Consider the following 21666-nt stretch of genomic DNA (forward strand, 5'->3'; position numbering starts at 1 on the left):
CTCCTGCTCAGAACACTGTCTATTCTATGAAAATGGAGGCCGTATTATGGAATTCTGTCCAGAGAATTTAGAGGAGGAGTTAATGGAAGCACAAGAGGAGGAAAAGGGAGAAGACCATCCTGCTGTTATAACCTCATCTCGTAACCACAATCAAATCTGCTACTCCTGTAAATGCTATAAACAACCCATAAAATATTGCCCCTTCAACCAAGTCAATCCCCCTACCATTCCATCAGGACATCATCTAGTGAGGATAAACACATTCAGACAGAATGGAGTGAACTATTATATTCCCATATTCTTTACACTCAATCTAGTACGATAAAAACGAACTATGAAGGTCACCCAAAGGAAGACCACCCGGATAACAAAGGAAGTAAGGATAAGAAACAACCTGACGCATTCTTGTACACAGGAAATAAAACCTCCAATCAAGTCCCTGTCATCTTAGATAGGAAACCCCTTTGGGCCCAACTAGATAGTGGGGGAAAAAGGTGTGCCATACGAGCAGAACTACTCCCGCCGAAATGGAGGAGAATGGGTGAAAAGTAAGTAGGCTGTGTGAATAGCTATATGGAAAATTATCCACAAGTATACAAATATCCATCACCATCTTGGGTACGGAATTAGGTATTGTAGTGGCTGTAATTCCCAATTTACCAACCCAATTATTCCTGGGAACTAATTTACCTCAATTCGATCAATGGATTTCACAGGTGGCCCAAATTAAATTAAAAACTCTTAGTGCTGCACTTTCCCGCCCAAAGAAACTAGAACTTCCCAATTCTGAACGGAGAACTAAAGGGAACAATGGGCTGTTTTCTTAGGGGTAAACCTGGTTAACCAGAGAGAAGAATCCAACCAAAGGGTCATGCCGAGTTGCTTGGACCGTCAACCCTATTGCTTCACAGGGGACCACCAGACCCACCCAGAAGGGTCGAGAGCAACGTAATGTGGATTGTCCCTTCCGGTTTCCCTGTGAAGCACCTCGGTCCAACTGCATTGGGGAAGGGTATGTGAGAAACCTCAGAGTATTCTCACTCCTACCGCCCCTGGATGCTCTTCTCAGGTGGCGAGGGAAAGGTCATCACAGGCGAGACATGGAATCCCCTTTCCCTATTGACGACCAACCTGCCCCTCCCACGGCTTTCATAGGCTACTATAAAACAGCTCCCCACATTTTCCCACATTTAATATATGAAAGTCCTGGGACGAGGAAGAGGCGACTAATGAACACTCAAACTACATTTCACCACTTTGGTACTGCGACGAGGAAGATGCCTGCAGAATACTTGCAAGGTCAGGCATGTCCCTTTAATGACAGACAGGCAAACCCAAATGGAAATCCACACCTGCAACCTGTCAAGTGGTTGCAGATGTAGAAATGGAGACCATTGAGGTGAGACAGAAAGGAAAGCAACAGGGAGGCCTGACTAGGAGAGACTATGGGACCCTTTCCGTGAGGAGGCGCTCGTGGTGGGACATGCGGAGGAGCCAGGATGCCGGCCGACATCCCCGAGGTGTGGGACCCTCTGTGACCGAGATCGAGCAGCTCGGGCTGTGAACAAACAGGAGAGAAAGAGGACGCTGTCCACACAGAGGCAACGAAGTTGCTGGTGCATGCAGGATTCCAACCGATGTGCAAGCGGGGCTCGTTGAGGTCGGGGCGCCAGCCGGAGTAGCGTAAGGAGGCAGCAGGAGTCGCCGGAGCAGGACACCAAAGATTGATTACTGTCAGGGAAACCCACTCAGAAGCCAGGGCACTCCAGGCAGGCTATGCATGAATAACAAAGCACTGTATGAATGAAGGTTTAAAAAGGCTATATTGAATACCGATCTGAATGAAAAGTTGAAACAACACCTACCTTTGCATATTGAGTTGAAATATCACTTCACGGGCAAGCAAAAAGCTAATTAAAGTCAAGAGGGAAAATGCCCACATAAAAGCAACCTATGGGAAAAAGAGCAAGTGTGGAAGAGTGCAACAAAAAGTGGTGTATGAACAAGACCACCACAAAGTGAATCTTATGAATGGATACAGTGCGACAAGGCCAAAGACAGACAAGAGGTGTGTAATACGTTATTTATTTATTTATTTGCATAGCGCACTTGCAGCCCAAGGGCATCGAGGCGCTGTTACACGAAGTTGTTGGACTTTTGATTCAGAGGTTTGACAGGTGACCAGAGGTCTCTTGATTACACAGATACAAGAATAGTTACATAAGATGCATGAAATGCGTTATACAGTTACAAAATGATGTCAGGTACATTTCATACAAAGAGCTTTGTTTTAATGGCGTTGCGGAAAGCTTGGTGGGACTCAATCATTCTTACGTGAGGTGGTAATGCGTTCCAGTGAGTGGCGGCCTGGGTGGCAAAACTGGAGCCACCGGCGCACACCTTGCGCATTTTAGGCGTGACAATCGTGTTGGAGTAGCACTTTCTTAAGGGTCTTGTGGCAGTATGCTTGGTGATTCTTTGGGTCAGGTAGGGTGGAGCAAGTTCGTGGAGACATTTGTGGGTGAGGGCGAGTGTTTTGAAGACAATTCTGTCTTTGACCGTGAGCCAGTGGGCCTGTCTTCTAACTTCGGAGATGTGATCTTTTCTCGCGGTACCTGTGGCCGCCCTCAGTGCGTTATTTTGGACTAGTTGAAGTTTGGCAAGGTTTTTATTGGAGGTCCCAACGAGAAGGGCATTGCAGTAGTCTAATCTTGATCCAATTATTGCGCTGGCAATGGTGAGGCATTTCTGGCGTGACAGGAAGGGTCTGGCCGAGTTGAGGACTTTAGAATAGTAGGCTGAGGAGGAGGCGATGGCATTGACCTGTCTATCCATGGACAGATCGGAGTCCAGGTAGACTCCGAGTGTCTTCACGTAATTGGAGACCTTGATGGGAATAATGTCAATAGTGAAAGAAGCGTACTGTTCACCGAGGTTACTCAGGGTGGAGGGTGACCCTATGAGGAGGAGTTCGTTTTTTTTTACTGTTGAGGCAGAGCCAGTTATCTGCCATCCATGATTGGATAGTGGAGTAAATGGTGGTGAGTGTTTTGGTATCCACTAGGTAATCACCCGTGAGTGGGATGAGTACCTGTGTGTCATCCGCATAGTTGGTATACGAAATGCCCAGGGAGTCAAGGATGCTGAACAGAGGCCTCGTGAAGAGGTTGTAGAGCGTGGGCGCGATACACGAGCCCTGTGGAACACTGCATGTGATGTGGCTAGGGGTGGCACATGCTGAGTCAGAAAAGACTTTCATGGCCCTTTCTTGGAGTAAAGAGGTGATCCATTCACAGGCTTTGGGGGAGAAGTTAGCTTCGGTGGCTAGATGGTGGCACAAGGTATTGTGGTCCACCAGGTCAAAGGCAGCGGATAGATCCAGGAGCAGTAGGAGAGCAGGTTTACCTGCGTCTCTTAGATCGTCCATTTGGTTCTTTAAGTCCAGGAGAGCCGTTTCGGTACCAATGTCGTGGGCGGAAGCCAGATTGCCGCAGGCCGAGGAGATGGTTTACTTCAAGGAACTTTTGGAATTGCAGGTAGGGTGCTTTGTCCAACATTTTAAGCAAGAAAGGTACAGTGGTGATGGGCCTATAGTTGCCCGGGACCATTGGGTCCAGGGTGGATTTTTTGAGGAGTGGGCGTACCCATGCCTCCTTAAGTCCATTTGGAACGTGGCCCGACTGGAAGGATGAGTTGATAAATGCTGTTAGGAAGGGAGCTAGGATATGTGCCGAGTCTTTCATGAGACTAGCTGGGCAGGCATTTCCCTTACAGTTTGAAGGTTTGATGGATTTGAGCAGGGCGATGACCTCCAGCTCAGTAATATCTTTCAAGTCAAATAGTGGAGAGGAATTGGTCTTGGTGGGCGTGGTGGGTTTACTGTGCAGGTTAGCTATGAGGCGGGAGAGGGCTTTTTGATGGCCACGAATTTTAGTTTGAAGAGTGTTTACTTTGTCTAGCATGGCAGATTGAATACTATTGCACCAATTATCATCTTTGATGAGAGAGGGAGGCGGAGAGGATGGTTTTTCCAATTCCCTAAAGATGGTGAAGATATCCTTAGACCCAGATTTGGCGTCATATACCCTGGCGTTGAAGGAGGCAGCTTTGGCTAGGGTGATGTTGGTTTTGTAGGATTTGGAAATGGCTTTGAACAAATTTTTGGTGGCTTCAGATGGGTTGGCTTTCCATGCGGAAAGGGCAATCCTCTTCTGAGCGCGTTGGTCAAGGAGTTCTTTGGCGAACCATGAGTTGGAGTGTTTGGCTTTCCTGGCGTTTGTTAGGGTCAGTGGCGCAATGGCGTCAACTGCTTGGGTGATGACATCTTTGAACGTGTTGGATAAGGTTTCTGGGTTGTTGGAGAATGGGGCCTGCAGGGCCGGGTTGAGAAGGTAAGGTTCTATGTTCTCAACTATGAGTTGGCGTGAACTCCTTGCGAAAGTTGCTGGGCACGGGGATGGAGGTGAAAGGGGCCCTCTCTTGGTGTTAAGGTTGAATTGGATGTAATGGTGGTCAGACCATGGGATGGGAGAGTTGGCAGTGATTAGTAAGGAGCAGTTATGGTGACTGATCCAGTCGAGGGTGCGCCCTTTGAGGTGAGTAGGGTCAGAGATAGATTGCGCGAAGCCCAGGGTGGATAGGGCATTCTTGAGGGATTTGGCATGGGAGTCCTTGGGGTCATTGGCCCTAGGTTGAGATCGCCCAAGAGTATTACCTGGGAAGTATTTTTGATGTTGTCGGACAGTGAGAGGATGAGGGTGTCATGGAAGTCAGTGCAGGGTCACGGAGGTCTGTAGACAATGTGCATGGTTATGGTGCAGTTAGGGGAGACATTCATTTTTAATATGAGGTAGTCACTATTGTGGTCAGGTTGCCCTGCCACTTCTCTGATGAAAAGGGTTTCCCTGGTGATGAGGGCCACGCCTCCACCTCTTTGAGAGGTGTGGTCTTTTCTAAAGATAGAGTACCCAGATCAAATAGCCAGAGATCGTGCCGGGCCTGAGCTTTCGTTGAGCCAGGTTTCTGTAAGAATTGGGAGGTCAAGGTTGTCCTTAATAATCAGGTTGTTGATGTCAAGGGCGTGGGCAGGTACAGAGCGAGCGTTGAGCAGGGGTGCAGCTGAGCGTGTGAGCCATTGGAGGTGTAGAGGTAGGTGGCCTGGTGGGCATGGTGGGTGGCTCAGGCATGGAGGGTAGTATGGATTTAGCATTGGTCATAGGGGCAACAATCACATCATTTGGCATGGAGGCAACACTGGGCATAGATGGCAGTGCAAAATCAACTTTGGTCATAGGGGCAACAATCACTTCATTTGGAATGGAGGCAACACTGGGCATAGAAGGCAGTGCAAAATCAACTTTGGTCATAGGGGCAGCAGTATCAATATTTTGCATGGAAGCAACACTGGGCATAGCAGGCAGTGCAAAATCAACTTTGGTCATAGGGGCAACAATCACTTCATTTTGCATGGAAGCAACACTGGGCATAGCAGGCAGTGCAAAATCAACTTTGGTCATAGGGGCAACAATCACTTCGTTTGGCATGGAGGCAACACTGGGCATAGAAGGCAGTGCAAAATCAACTTTGGTCATAGGGGCAACAATCACTTCATTTTTCATGGAAGCAACACTGGGCATAGCAGGCAGTGCAAAATCAACTTTGGTCATAGGGGCAACAATCACTTCGTTTGGCATGGAGGCAACACTGGGCATAGAAGGCAGTGCAAAATCAACTTTGATCATAGGGGCACCAGTATCAACATTTTGCATGGAAGCGACACTGGGCATAGGCATAGATGGTAGTGCAGAGTCAGTGTTGGTATTGGGCATTTCGATTGTAGCGGCCGTGGGAACAGGGTAGGTGATGAAGATGTCGAAGTGAGGTGGAATGGCTTCAATGGGCAGCGGTGCCATAAGGTAAGTAGGCATGTGGAGCACAGAAGTGCCATCAAGGTAGGTCATGGTGGTGTTGCGCCTGCGTGAGGGTGGCGGACATCTGGGGCCTACCATCATGTTGCGGTCTGCTGGCCTTGGGGTGTAGGTGTTAGAGGTAGAGGGGCGGGTGAGCGACCGGAGTCGTGTTTTCCTAAGGCTGCAAGGGGATGTGCGCATGGTAGCGACATGGGCCTTCCTCAAGGAAGGGTAAGAATTGCGGGCACTGAGGCAAGTGGCCTTACCTTGTTTGGAGCGGCATACTGGTGCCTTGAGCAGCGGAGAGCTGCAGAGAGTGGCAAAGGCCTTGTCCTCAGGCCTTTACCTCCAAGCGGCATTTTATGGCAGAGGCACAAGGCTAACTAGGAGAAGCCAGAAGACTATAAAACTGCACATAAATTCAAGAGGCCAACAAAGAGGAACTACGTGCATGGGAATCTGGACACAGGGGAAAATGCAGTGGAACCTGTGCGGGCTGAAGAGCCTAGGAGTCCTGGTTGCGCAACCTATGATGGGTGGACCGTGCGGTCCGACAACTGCGCCTAGACCAGTGAGCCCTGTATTGTGAAAGCCAAAGATATTGTGAAACAAACCAAGAAAGAGCACTGTAAGTGAGCTGGTGACGTAAACCATAAGGAGGGTCAGGTTGACCTGGAGTTAAGTTGAACTTTGAAAGACTGAAACACACATTGGTTGCTACGTTTAAGTTTTGGGGAAGGGAACCCTGAGACTTGAACTGCAAATTCTGCCTTGAGGACAGGACACCTCAAGAGCCTTTTCTTTTGAACTGTGTTACTTGTAACTTGGGGAAGGAAAACCCGAGGATTGTGTGGAACTGTATTGCTTTGAACTTGAGAAAGGTAATCTTGAGATTTCTATGGAACTTTATTGGACTTGGTGAAGGGGAGCTAAAAAGGAGGCTGAGAGCTGGGAGAAGCTCAGACTTTGTGTTGAAAACCATTGCTTTTATAATTGAGATCCCTAAACGTTATTTAGCTTTAGTTGTGAGGGCAAGGATAGGTTTTGGACACAGACAGACTTTTAAGTTGAACTCATTGACTCAGACTTTCCTCAGTTTCGTTCAGGTAGGGAAATCATACCTTAGCATATTGCAAGTTAGGCCTTCTACCATCCTGACATTTGATATAATAAACTTTTTGTTTTGAACTTTGAATCTGTTGTCTATGTCTTCCTTCATGATGCCTTCCCAATATATACAACTATGGGAGGTGGCAAGGATCAACAGAAGCAATACACTTACCCCTGGAACAGACTCACCTCAAGCAAACAGAATGCGCAGCACCGCTTGGCCAACCCGGCACTTCTCCCTGGAATCTCTGTCGCCGCAGTAGAATCTTGTGAAGGTGTGGGTAGACTTCCACGTCGTAGTCCTGCAGATGTTGAGCAGGGGAACACCAGAGAGAAATACCGCTGTTGCTGCGAAGGCTCGGGTGGAACGGGCTCTCGGCCGACCAGGAACAGGTCTTTTGGCCAGATGCTGACAGTGCATGATATAGCCAGAGAGCCACCTGGAAATGGAAGCCTTAGACAGGGCCTTCCTGTGTCCCACAGGTCCAAAATTGACAAACAACAGAGGTCTTCTGCAAATCCTTTGTGCGTGCTGCATCAAAAGGCACAAGCAACGTCCAGCAAATGCTTAGCATAAAGGTGGGGTATGTCCACAGCACCACCCTTGTAAAGTGGAAGGTCAGGTACGGCTGCTTGCAGGAGAGGGCCCGGATCACCCCGACCCGCCTGGATTAGGTGATGGCCACTAGGAAAGCAGCCTTCCACGAAAGAAACTTCAGAGGGGCCTGATGCACCGGCTCAAACGGAGGCCCCTTGAGTTTAGTCAAAACCATGTTGCGCTCCTAAACCGGGGCAGGAGCCATCACTGCTGGACAAGTTCTGAAGAGGCCTTTGAGGAACTCCTTGAGCCTGTGCGACACAGGCAGGGCTTACGAGGTGCCTGTGTGTACCTGGATATGGCAGCTAGATGCACCTTGATAGAGGCGTGAGCCAGGTAAGCCTTGGCCAGCGAAAGCCGGTACGGGAGGGGAGCTGCGGAGCTGTGATTCGCAGAGACACAATCGTCTGAGTCCTGCACTACACTACAAATCACTTCCATTTGTGACCGTAACAAGACAGCATAGAGGAAGCTCTGGCTTTTGTCACAATCTTCTTGCATTCCAGTGGCAGAGAATAATGGGCAAACTCTAGGGCTGCAGGAGCCAGGCCGGGAGGTTCAGGGACGCTGGGTCACTGTGCAGTATTGTTCCGTTTTCTCTGGCGAGAAGATCGGGAAGTGGAGGCAGCCAGATGGATGGACCCACTGACAGACGGAGCAGGTCCGGGTACCAAATCTGCTGTTGCCACGCCGGAGCAATGAGTATCAACCTGCAATGGTAGCAGATACACGTAGCAGGAGTGGAATTGGTAGGAAGTTGTACAGGGAGAGCCCGTCCAACAGGAACGAGAAGACATCCCCCAGCCTCCTCCGCTAAGGATATTTGTTGTCGAAACGCTGGCACTTGGAGTTGGTCGCTGCCACGAAGAGGCCGATCCGGGGTTGACCCCACTTGCGGAAGAGAAGGGATACTTGCACCTGCTGAAGTTTTCACTCATGGCAGGACCACCGCTCCCTGCTTAGCGAGTTTGCAATGGTGTTTTTGGTGCCCACCAGGTGAAAGGGGATGAGAAACATGTCCTGAAAAACTTCCCAGTGCCACAGAAATTGGGCCTACAGCAAGAGTGCAGGAGAGCACGTCCCTCCCTGCTTCCTGATGTAGAACATGGCGGTGGTATTGTTGTCTGTGAATATCAGCACTATTTGAGGCCCAGAAAACAGCCCGGAGCTCCATGATGTGAAGGTCTCTGTCTTTCGGGAGCCAGAGGCCTCTGGCGTAGGACTGACCTGTGCTGGCCCCTCAACCATCCAGGGAGGCATCCATGGTGACCAAGGTCTTGTACACTGGGGTGTGATAGGGGGCGCCCTGCATGAGGTGTGGGGCGCATCCCTCACCATCGTAGAGCTTGTCTGAGCTGCTGGGTGAGGGTGATCTTGTCTGCCCAAGCTTCCGTGACATGCAGACACCTTGCGTCGAGAAAATCCTGGAGAGGGCTTGTGTAGAACCTTTAAAAGAGAACGAGATGGATGCAGGAGGACATCATGCCCAACAGCGACTTCATTGAGCATACTGTTGCAACGGACACAGCTGACAGCCATTGAACCATCCCCAGGATGGCCTTCACCCTCTTCTCCGATGGAATCGCCAGGCATGCGACTGTGTTGGGGCGGGCCCCCAGGAACTGAGCGTTCTGCGATGGCACCACGCAAGACTTTGGATAATTGATGGAGAATCTGAGAGCCATCCGAAAGCGGATGGTCTCTGACGTGTGCTGGGCCACCAGCGCATGCAACCAGGAGCGGATGAGCCAGTCGTCCAGGTAAGGGTATACGTGGATGCCCTTGAGGCATAGATGCGCCACCACCGGTGCCAAGCACTTTGTGAACACTCTTGGAGCTGATTTCAGGCGGAAGGGCACAGACCTGAACTGTAGTGCTGGCCCTGAACCACAAAACATAGGAATTTCCTATGTTCCGGTGAATGAGGAAGTGAAAGTATGCATCCTCCAGGTGTACAGTTGCCCGAAAATCCCCTTCCTCCAGCTGATTGAGCATGTACATCTTGAACTTCTGGGACTTTAAGTACTTGTTGAGGCGTCTTAAGTCTAGGATTGGCTGCCACCTTCCTGACTTCTTCCGCACCAGAAAGTATCTGGAGTACAGTTTCTATCGCCCCTTTCTTAAACATGGCTTGAACCTCCTGCAACAGTTGTGCCATGTGCAGTTCTTGATGCGCCACATGAGGAATTTGAGGGCACCTGTGTTGGAATTCCAAGGTGTGCCCTTGTAAAGAACATCCAGCACTCATTGTCTGGGGTGATTTTCCACTGTTTGACAAAGTTCGATAACCGCCCTCCCACTGGGGTGCAAAAGAGGGGGCTCAGGTCCAGGGCCGGTTTAGGACTGCTTAGGTGTCTGCGTCCTGGACTGTGGGCGACAACGACGCTGGCAGCCGCTGCCATAGGCCTCGGAGCGGCCGCTGTGGGCTTCCTGGGCGGTGGAGCAGGAAGGCTGACGATAGGGGGGAGAGTACCCCTTGAGGACCTGGGCACCGTCCCTCTCGAGGAATGAAAGGACGGCCCTCCTCAGCTGCATGGTACATAGAGAGCATGCCATCTCTGTATCAGTCTTGATAGCCTGGAACGTCCTGGAACGTCTCATCCACGGCCTTCCCAAAAAAGATGTCCCCATCAAAATGCATGTCCACTACCTTGGAATGGAAGTCTGACCGGAGGTATGTGGCCTTCAGCCAGCCCTGGCATCGAAGGGCCACACCATTACCCATCTGGCAGAAACCTGAGTCCGCTATGTCCAGCGCCACTGTGATGGCGTGATCAGGGGCTACATCGCCCTCCTGGAATAGGGCCAGGGCTTCGGTCTTCTTGTCATCCGGCCGGAAATCCAATAATGGCCTAAGCTTGTACCAAAGTTGTGAGAGCATTGGCAGCCTTGACATTGGAAGCTGCAGCATAAATTATGCTTTTGCCAAACGCATCCAGCTTCTTGCCCTCCTGGTCCAGGAGCATCATGGAAGAGGATGAAGGAGCACTTCCTTTTGGCGGCCGACACCACCAAGCCCGGAGAGGGCTGCAACCTCAGGCACCTGGGAGCTTAGTCCGGCACCCTGTACTTCTCCTCCCTGCGGTCTCTCTTGGAGGGTGTAGTACTTGACATCTTCATAAGGGCCAATCCTTCCTCCCAGACGTCGCCCAACAACATAATCATCAAACTCGTCTGAGAGCTGTGCTAGTATCCATGTCCATGTCTGCACATGGTGGTTCTCCCTCCACTTGTGTTAAGACCCAATGGGGCGGCGTTTGCGGATGCTTTGGCCCGGGAGGGCTTGGATTATGCTGTGGCCTGGGAGGATTTGGCATGGGGGGCTCTTGCAAAAACTGCAGGCCGGCACATTAGGCAGCCTCTGCTGAATCTCAGCCGTTAAAGTGTGCATGGTGGTGAGAATGTGCAGCGACATGTCCCTGGGTGCTGGCCTGGGTGCAAACAGTGCAACCAGGAATAGATTAGGACTGAAACAACTTGGAGGAACAAAAGGCAGGTATGGATCCTGTCATGGAGAATCTTCCTGGGACATCCTCCCTTGGCTCCACTCGTGCTTTGAGTAAAAACCCTCAGGCAGATGCTCATCCTCCGAGCTACTGTAGATGTGGGGAGATTTCCTTGGGTCCCCACTAGAACCAGCAGACACATTGGGTCTCGGCTAAAAATCCGACAGAGGCAGCAATTCCTTCAACCTATCCGAGTCATTCGGGAAGGAGGCAATGTTTGGAAATTGTAAAATCGTTGCAGCCACTGACTAAGTCATGGTCAGTACAGCCGATGGAGGTCGTGGAGGCAAAGACACTCTTGACGTTGTCGTCATCATGACTGTGGACACACCAGTCGCCGCTGAACTTCTGGTGGTAGAAGACTTCGACTGGGTCATCGACAAGGAGGTTGCTAAAGTGGTAGTCTTCGATGGAGTCGTAGTCAACGATGAAGTGGTTGCCGACGAGGCTGTGGCCCTGGTAGACTAGGGTGTCGTCAACAGGGTCTGTGGAACCGAAAACAAGGGGGCCGCAGATGGGCCTCCGGCAGGTCTCTCCTTTGAAGACTTGTCCTTGGAGGAGGACTTGTGCTTGGAGGGGGGTCAGGAATTTCTCGCAGAAGGCCCCTCACTAGCCGGTAGGTTTACTGTCAACGATGCTGGAGATGGGGAGCAGGCCCTTCCATAACCAGATCCCGCAGCAGCGGGGACGTTCGTGGGCTCAGACGTGTGATGATGTTTGAAGAAGAAAGCGGCATGTTCACACTACATCCCAACCATACTCTTCCTGGTTCCGTAGACAAAGCACACTAATTCATGCTGGGGCCAAGAAGATGCATTTAGCAATGAAGAGTGCCCAGCAGAAACAACATGAGCGGTGTAGACAGTGCTCCAGATAGGATTTTGGAGTGAGAGTATTTTACTCCCAATTTTTTAGAGTTGGAGAGTAAAAATTAAATTTCAAGAGAGTAAAAATGATTTGCCTCCTTCGTAAGAGAGTAAAATGTGTCTGACAACTATCCAATTAGTGCGTAAAATCCAAACCTTTTTCGAAAACATAAGTGACAAAACAGCTGTATTTCAAAGTGGTTCTAAACAATTTATTCCACCTGGGGAAAAATGTTTCCCCAAACAAGAACCTTGTAGATGCATACTACCCAGCTCCATCTTCATAATACCCAGCTCCATCTTCATAATACTTGGGCACAAACTCTGTTAAGAGTTACTACAGATGCAAGCTGGTTACATCGGGTGATTCATAAATCAAGCCCCTCACTCTACCAGCATCACTTCTCTCCCTCTCGGGCCTACTGTTGCTGCCTGGCACTACCTGCTTGACAGCCACTACATGTTTTTGCTCCATTTCTCCTACCCTTTGCTACTTTGCTTCCCCGGTCTCTCACTTTCTGACGCACTGCCTCTCACCCAAGTGTTGCGATGCCACATTTTGCAGTCTGTTTCTCTGTCACTCTGGATCTCCCATCTATGTATTCTAGTGTTACTTTTCCCCTCCTATATCTCGCTGTATCGGTAGATATAACTCCTCTTCATCTCTCATGTCATTACTCTGGCTATATGTTTTTTCATTTTCTCGGTTGTGGTTGCTACTCCCTTTGATTATCTTTCTTGCACTGTCTCTGTTATTGGCCTGCCCTTCTCTCGTCTTGCTTTTCTATTTCCATCCCTCCCCACCTGCTGTTGATCTGTGTTTATTTTACTGTCTCAAAATGTCTCTTTTGCTCTGCTTCTATCATTGGCTCCTATTGTGTGTTTGTCCTATTATTAACTCTCTTTCCCTTCTCACTTTTATTTGTTGCCCTATCATGTAGCTCATTGCTCTCATCCTGTTGCTCGAATTCGGGTTTTGGATTGTCTAGTATGTTCACTGTCCCTTGTCCCCCCGTGCCCCCCTACCCTCTGCCACACCTTTGTTCTTCTGTATTTCTTAGGTGCAGAGTTGCTCTTGCTCTCCTGTTTTTCTGTTTGTCTTTTAACATAGCACCAATAAATATCCAAAAAGCTGAAAATGCCTTTTCTATTTAAAAATCTAGTGCAGCTTTACCATTGGGTGCTCCTTTTTAGATGTGTGCAAACTTTCTTTTGGCCATTAGGCTGGGAATTATAGAGTTAGAGGTTTGTATGACCAGATGCAGCACTTGCTTGAATGCAGATGCTTTACCAACACTGTGGAGGTCATTACGACCCAGGCGGTAAGTACACCAACTTTACCACCATGAAGTAAACTGCGTTACACCATGGTGGATGGCGGATTTACCACCACCATTCCAAGGTGAGTGGGGCGGTAAATCCCCATTTCCCATTTACCCTTCCCCATTCCCATTTTTGTCCCATAGGGCATAATGGGAGTGGGGAAGGCGCTAATTACGGCACCGTAAATTACGGTGCCGTAATTAGCACCAAGGCGGTTTAGCGCCATGGATTTTAACGCCTGCTAAAAGCAGCCGTTAAAATTGGAATCAGGCGTTAAGGGTTAACGACGGCGTTAACCCTTAACGCCTGGGTCGTAATGACCTCCTGTATGCCATTACAAGTACAAGATCCCATATGAGATGTGTGTCTTGAGCCATTACAGGTATAGCAGCCTCAATGACGTGTGTAATCTGAGCCAAGTATAGCAGCCCTGAAGAGTAGAGTTGTGTGTTCTGAGCCATCACAGGCATAGCAGCCCAGGTGGGATGTGTGTGTTCTGAGCCATTACAGGTATAGCAGTCCTCATGGGATGTGCTTCTTCTGAGCCATTAGAAGTATAGCAGCCCAAATGAGATGTCTGTTCTGAGCCATTACAGGTATAGGGGTCCTTTTGGGATGTGCATGTTCTACTTCTGAGCCATCACCGGTATAGCAGCCCTGATGAGGTGTGTTTTCTGAGCCATTACACATATAGCAGACCTCATGGGATATGCTTCTTCTGAGCCATTACAAGTATAGCAGACCAAATGAGTTGCGTCTGTTCTGAAACAGCACATGTATAGCATCCCTGATTTGTGTGTTATGAGCCATTACAGACAGAGCAGCCCTGAAGTGCTTTGTTCTGAGCAATCACAGGTATAGCAGCCCTGATGAGTTGTGTGTTATGAGCCATTACAAGTAGAGCATCCCGAATGAAATGTGTGTGTTCCGAATCACTGAACATTTAGTAGTCATTTTGATAAGTCGAAGGTTAAGCCAACTGTGTTACAATTGAATATTACCTGCATATCTCTGATACAGACTCTGTAACTCAACTATTAACAGGATTTGAACTAACAGGTTACACAATAATCTCTGCAGCAGGGTTATTGACCCACTGAGCTGCATTTCCCAACAGGCTGTTGACACTGAAAGGCAAATAGGGTTAGGGCCCTGGCAGTTCCATGTGAGGCTTGCCTGACAAATGGCTTGTCAAAAGCTCTAAACCTGTTTGGACTATCCTACATTAGTCAGGAGATTCATAATGAAGCTTTGAAACGTGCTAGATTTTTGGCAGTGGGACTCAGTAATCGGACATGGGAGAAGAAGAAGTTTTGAAAAGCGCAATACCGAGTAGAAGGGATTGAAGTATATGACAGAAATGCCATCTTCTCACACTGTCGGAGGTTGGTGGGAAGAGCTCAGTCACTGTTCTTGCTCTGTACTTTAGCTCGCTGCACAAAATGCCAACACATGTTCGCTCTTTCTTAACAGCAGCTCTGTAAAGAAATTCAGGTACTGTCACAAAACATAGCAGTCCTGCTAAGAAAAGGTCTCATGATATCCCAGTTATTGCCGGTAAAGCCCGTAAGATAGCTCAGCGGGTTGAGCGCTCGCAGCTGCGATCTGAGTGCCATCTGCAGGTCGCAGATTCAAATCCCAGCAAGGCCAACTCATCCTTCCGAGGTCGATAAATGAGTACCAATTTCGGTTGGGTGATATTGTATGTAAATATGTGCTCTGTAAAGCGCTTTTGATTAAGGTGCTATATATATATAACACATCGTTATCGTTATTGCCATCAGATTTCACTAGCTTTTAAAAATGTTTTTACGGTTTGATTAAACCGTTCCACTAATCTGTCCATCTGTGGATGATAAATGGAAATCTCAGTGTTTGAATCTGCTCATTAAGGTTGTCTCCTGGTCCGTTAGGATCTCCTTTGGGAACCCAACTCGTGAAAAATATGAGATCAAATATTTGAGAATGTTATGGGTCGTATTATTGCGCAAATGGAATGCCTCAGGATAGCGAGTTGCATAATCTACTATTACCAATATTTATCGGTTCCCTATTTTGGATGGTTCAATGGGCCCAACTATGTCCATACCTGCAGGTGAATAGGGTACATCAAGGATTGGCAATGGTTGTAATGGTGCTGGAGGTGGTATCTGGAAACTGGTCTTTTGGCACAAGGTGCAGGTAAGCAAAAAGTGTTTCACTTCAGTGTAAATCCCACATCAATAAAAACAGCTCAATATTTGTGATTCAGTTTTAGCCGTTCCTAAATGACCGACTGTCAGAATAGTCTTGGAGACTGTGCAATCTCCAAGACTATTTTTTAATGACTTTTGGGTACCATTATTTGTGTGTCTATGAGTACCATCAGGACCAATGTCTCCTCTAGGTAGTAGCACAGTTTTCAGGAAAGAAAATTGACCCCCTTTCTCTCTGCCCTCCTTTTCGGGCAACACCTGAAGGAAGGGTTCTGCAGGCAAGGAATTCATTCCTTTGTGCAAATGCTAAATCTGGGATAATGTCGGGTTCTTCTCCAAGGGCTTTTGGTGGCACTGCCTCAGATGTAGAGGGGAAGTCTATGGGCCTCATTACACGGTAGGCGGTAAGGGTTTACCGGTACCGTTATTTTACCGGTACCAGTAAACCCTTACCGCCTTACTACGAGGTCCCTTTGCGGGTTGGAGAATTTAACGCCTGCTTTTTGCAGGTGTTAAAAACCAACCCGCAAAGGGACCAGGGAGCTAATTACGGTACCGCAATTTGCGGTGCCGTAATTAGCACCTTCCCCATTCCCATTATGCCCTATGGGGCAAAAATGGGAATGGGGAAGGGCAATGGGGGAAGGGGGGATTACCGCCCCACCAACCTTGGAATAGGGCAGTAATTCCCCTTTCCACCAAGGCGGTGCCAGTATTTTACCGGCATGGACCAAGGCGCTAATAGCACCTTGGTCCACCACCGTCCGTGTAATGAGGCCCTATGTCTGCCTTTCAAACCCTTTGCTTCCTCTCTGTTTTGTCAGATTTCGTAAGTTCCTTGGTTTTAGGAAAAAGTGCTCTCTCCAGAATCCCCTGGGCTATCCTTTCTCCTGTCTTTACTTGATATGCCTCTTTCCCACTGTTTTGAACCAAAACCTTTATGTTGCCACTATAATCAGGGTCTATGATGCCTGCTAGTACGTCTAAACCATATCGTACATCTGTGCTTGGTCAGGTTGAGGGAGGCCTAGAGGAAGTAGGTGCAGATAGTTTTCGAATGCAGGATTTAGTTTCGGTCAGTCATGGTACCTGTGTTACGGGTGCATGGACTGTCCAGATGATTACCCTTACAATGAAATGAAGAAGACGTCTGTGGAGCAGGCAAACTCAGGAGATTTCCAGGGATCGAAGAAGATGGCATTCAACCGGAGTCACCATGGTCAGGTGATCTTGGACTGGTGAACAAAGGAGCAGGTCCTGCACAACTTCCATTGAGCCTAGAAGTAAGAAAATGCAGGAGCAGATGTCTAATAGCACAAGTAAAAGATCCTCCAATTTCCAAGGGTGGATTTGGCATGGCGAAGACTGCAGCGAGATAGTTGCTCAGTGCACTGATCCAGGGACACTGCTGAAGGCTCAGCAGACACAAATCCTCTAGCAGGGGTGAAGACTGTTTTTTTCCACCGGTTTATGGGTTGAAGCAACAATGAGGGCCTTTTTCAGATAAGGGCAGAGGAACAGGGCTTCAACCAGACTGCACTGGAGTTGATGCTGATCAGCTGCAGCAGTCGTGCTAGGGACTTAGTTTCAACAATTATTCATCGAATGGCTGCTGGAATCCACCATTTATCCAGTATTTGGACAAAACCGCCACCCATGGTAAGAATCTGCACCATTCAAACTAGTAGTGGCAATCGTGGATAGCCACCTGTCAAACATTCTGTACAGCAATAGGTACTCAGGGATAAGAATGGAGACTGGTTCTAGTCTCAGCCTCCACAGCCAGCCATGCACACAGACGGACACTTTGCCCGGCAAAGCAGAGGGTTCACCAGGGAAAGGGCTTTCCATGCATGGCCATTCCAGACCAGAGAGGGAGGAAGAAAGCCAAAGGACAATATGGGCAAAGGACAAGCATTAATCTTGTGGCATGGCCATTTAGAGTATACGGTACTCTTTTTGGAATTATGTGGCAAAATACAAAGGTGCACAAGTTAAAAGTCAAAAGCACGGTAGGCCACCAGCCCATTTTGGACATATTTCATTTGCAACCACAAAGTTACAAAAGAAAAAGTTATGAGGATACAAAGTATCCTAACCGCACTTCACTTTAAGGTGATGTGTGCAGCTTTAAAAAGACAAGAAAGACAAGAAACTTCATAAGGTAGAGATACTCACCAGGTAATGATAGTTTTAGAGATTGATCAGTTTCCCCACAGAAATGAGCACAAAGCAAGGGAAGTAAAGCTTACTTCCAAAAGGTCAGCTCAGCAGCCAAAACAAAAAGCAAAAAGTAAGGGTGTCCTATAGAAATCTATAAGATGAAAGTAGCAAAAAGAAACACCAACCAATGTCTCACGTTTTCCACAAACTGTTACGCTCACCTGGCTCCCACAGAGGCGTCGATCTGGACTGGACTGCTGCAGTCTCCACCAATGTGACGCATAGGGCCGAGATGACGGACTGGACTGGCCAACCTAGCTTCCTTCGCTTGGCCCGTAGGAATATTCTTCTGCAAGTGGAGAAAGGGAATTAACCACCCGTGGAGTTGAGCGTAAATCCCCCCACCCGCTGTTCTCCCCACTGATCACCTTGGATGTTCCCTCTTATAGTCTCACCTGATGATTTGAAAAGATGAGCTCTCCATCCTGCATTGAGCGCAGGGGCGCGTAGGTAACCAGTTGCTTCACTGGCTCGAAGGAATTGGTGAGTTCCAGGACAATATTGACTCTGATATTCCCGGCAAGACGCCGTAAGTATGTAGTTTGTAAGAGTTCAAATGCCTGACTTTCACTCTTGTCCGATTCCTTGCAGGTTGCAGCTTGACCCCACCGAAGAGTTCCTCGTGGCAAACGGTAATGTTCTGGTAAGGATTTGTATTATCCAACACAGTTCGATAAAATAATGGCCATATGTAACCTGTTGCTTTCTCCCTTATTCAGGCGCTGAGAGAAAGTATGAAGTCTCGGGGAATAATGCCGCCGGCGGTAAAATAAGGTAAGTCTTTTGTGGTGAGGAGGGTTCCCCTTGTTAGTCCCTTGTTTCACCTTGCTGTCCTTTTGTTTCTCCTTAGGGGCCGGGGTTCAGCTAGGATGCAGTGGAAGCTGCGCCGACCCGTGAAGAAGAATAGTACCCCCGGTGGTAAAATCAGGTAAGTCTATGGGGGGGTATTCCTCTGTGTATTCCCTTGGCTCACCTTGCTGTTCTTGTCTTCTCCTTAGGTGCAGGAGTGCGGCGTTAACATGCAGGAGGATGCGGTGAAATGTGAAGATGCTGCGAAGGCCGGTGAGTTCAGCGCAGCGCTGCAGCAGGCGAGGCAACGCGCATAAAATAACTTCTTTCTTCCAGCTCGAAGGCGCGATGGATCGGGAATTCAGGTAAGGATCAAAGGTATTGCTTGTGTAATCGTAGCGTGCATAACACGAAGCGTGTGCTGCTCTTCGGGCGTCGTTTAAATAGCCTCCAAAGTAGTCCCAGGTCAGTATTCCTCCCCAGCCCCACCCGAGTAAAAAAAATAGTCCCTAGGTAAAATAGTCCCTTCCAAGCCTCGTTTGGCTTGGAGCTCTTGCAGCATGGTCTGCATCAGGTAACCAGCCGACCTTAGTGGGACTCGCTAAGGGACCTTGGAATGCGGCGGTAGGGGGTTAATGGCACCGGCATCCTTACCGGTGCCGTTAACCCCCTACTGCCGTACTCATAATGAGGCCCAATGTATTTAAGTTTAATCGCCCTTCTTGGGGTAAGTATTCCACAGGACTTTGTACAACGTTGTATTATGCTTTGATACGGCTGTAGAAGTCCTTTTAACTCTAGACTTCTGCTTAGGGCCATGGCTGCCCCCCTTTCCTGTGTTTGCAGCCAGTCCTGAACACGTGCTTTATGTGAGGAACCAGGAATGAGGCACGGACCCAGAGGACTCATGGTGATTAATATAAACGTTTGTTAAATAATAAAGGGGTTGGAAAATGCCTCATTGTCCCTAATGTCAGAGGTATTCCCTACCCCCCAAAAAAACAAAGGGCCTGTTCTGTGTAAAGATATCCAAAGTAAAAATGTCCTGTGTCTGAAATCCTATCCTAGCCCTCTCTTCTAAAAGTGACTCTAAGGTGTTAAGGGTATTGTTTTTGGTTTGAAAAGTGCACAAAGAAAGTTCAACCAAAGAAATGTGTAAATCCAACAAACGTTCCAATTGAATGACATTCACAGTTCCAGGGAATTACTTCCTTCCCAAGGTTTCTCTACACCATAAAAAAAGTTCAAAAGAATAACCAAGTAATTTGTAGCCCATGAGGATAACACCTAACACCCTCGTCTTGGTGTTGCAATTCACTGCAGGAGAAATTACTCCATTGCCCAGGTCTTTTCCACATTCAATGCAATTCAAAATCCTAAGGGCATGAATCTTCCTTGGGATTCTCAGACTCACAAAACACCTGGTATACTCTCCTGACAGGTTCTCTCATATGTTCATTCACTTTTAAGATCTGAAGGCATATGGTTTTCCCAAAGTTCCACTTATGACTGGCGTATTTGTATCTCCCCAAAAACAGGGATTATGAAACTCAGTTTGTGATGCAAGCCATAGGTAAATTGTCGCCTGATCCAGTTAGGGACCAGAAATTCTTTCTGCAGCTCCCTTTCGGGGACCCCGACCTTCCACTGTGGGCTCACCGACTTTAGGACGCCCCCCTTGGCTTCTCTGACCCCGTTCGGGTCCGCTTCTCTGAGGCTGGTGGCGGTCTGTGCGTGGCTCCAGCTTCCCTTGCCTGCGTAATGCTCCCTCTCTGCTTTGCGTCCCTCGTTGGCATCTCCAGTTCCTGTGTTAGTGTGTTGCCAACACAGATGCCGCCTTTCCTTCGCTTCGTACTGCTTCTTTGCCTCGCTCTCCGCCTCCTGGAAAGTCTTCTTCATGGTACTCCTATGTCTCTGTGCTCGCCTGTCCACTTGACAGCTTAGCTTCCCTGGCTGTATCTAGCCGGTGGGATCTCCCTGCATTTCTCCATGGCTCCATCCTTGATCTCCTGCATTACTGCAGGGATTTCTCCAGCAGCTAGACCGCTCACTTCGGTCTAGCTGAGCAATCATCATCATTGCGTTTGCTGTCTTTCTCGTGTCAGTTTTTGTTACTGATGTAACTACGTGATGTTTAAAAGTTCTATGACCAAGTGTTGGAGAATATTGAGGGTTACTGCCACAATATGCCATGAGGGCCTGAGTGTTAGGGAGAATTCTCATTGCTGTGCTTATTCCCTTCAACCTTAGAGACCCCCCCAGCTCTTTTGCTGGACTTAGGACTTTTTAATTTTAACCCTGGAGTGAGTGAGACCTTTTTCTCACTCTCTCATGTGTTTTTACTGAATTTCGATTTTGTGTTTCCACTGTTTTTGGAGTCTGACAAACTCCATAGGCATCTACTTTTTATATGGTGACACTCAGCACCTTCATTGCAGTGTCACGGAGAAACCCTTTAGATTCCTCTTAAGGTTTAATTATATTTTCTTGTGTGAACTACAGTTCCCAAGAATAGTAAAGTGAAATTGACTTTACTTACAATTTCTCTTTGTAGGACCAGCACACACCATTTTATGGGGAGTGCTGGGGAGTTACTAGTAGCCCCTTATCCTACCTACTCTCTCACATAACTTTTTTATGTTACCCTCCCTACTTTAATGGCTGGTGGCAGTGGTTTAATTTTTCTTACCGTTGTGCTTTCCTACCGCAGGATGAATCCTCAGCTGAAGTACGGCACCCATGGGTGACCATTTTGTCAAAATGGCCACCCGTCTTCTTTTTTTAGCCATTTTCTGTTTGTGAGGTCTTTCTTGGGTTTTACTCTGTGCATTGAGACAGGTTTGAGCCCTTTGTATGTCTTGCCTTTGGCGGGCTTCAGCCCTAAAGCCCGCATCTGGCTCCAGTGTGTCTGGAAGGACAGGATGTAAGGGAGGGTCCCGAAAACCTCCCTGTCCTTTGTTTCTAGTAATGCCTGAATGCAACTAGTCCTGGTTGGCTGGCTGTCCTTTCAGGACAGCCACCCTGCTGTGTAATTGACAGCCCAAGCTGTGCATGAATGGAAGAAACCTGCTTAAAAGGCGAGGGTGTTGGGACTAGAGGTAGAGTCGACCACTGGGAGAAACACCCGACGAAGAAACCATGAACGAA

At 48.4% G+C, this 21666-nt stretch overlaps 1 protein-coding gene across 3 annotated transcripts in view; it reads right to left on the reverse strand.

Moving 5' to 3' along the window:
- Positions 1-21666, reverse strand: part of PNPLA7 (patatin like phospholipase domain containing 7) — a 2986886-nt gene that overhangs the window by 2151747 nt on the left and 813473 nt on the right. The window lies entirely within an intron of this gene.

Source organism: Ambystoma mexicanum, chromosome 8 (assembly GCF_040938575.1).
Source record: "Ambystoma mexicanum isolate Mex_15411 chromosome 8, UKY_AmexF1_1, whole genome shotgun sequence".
Classification (NCBI taxonomy): Eukaryota; Metazoa; Chordata; class Amphibia; order Caudata; family Ambystomatidae; genus Ambystoma; species Ambystoma mexicanum.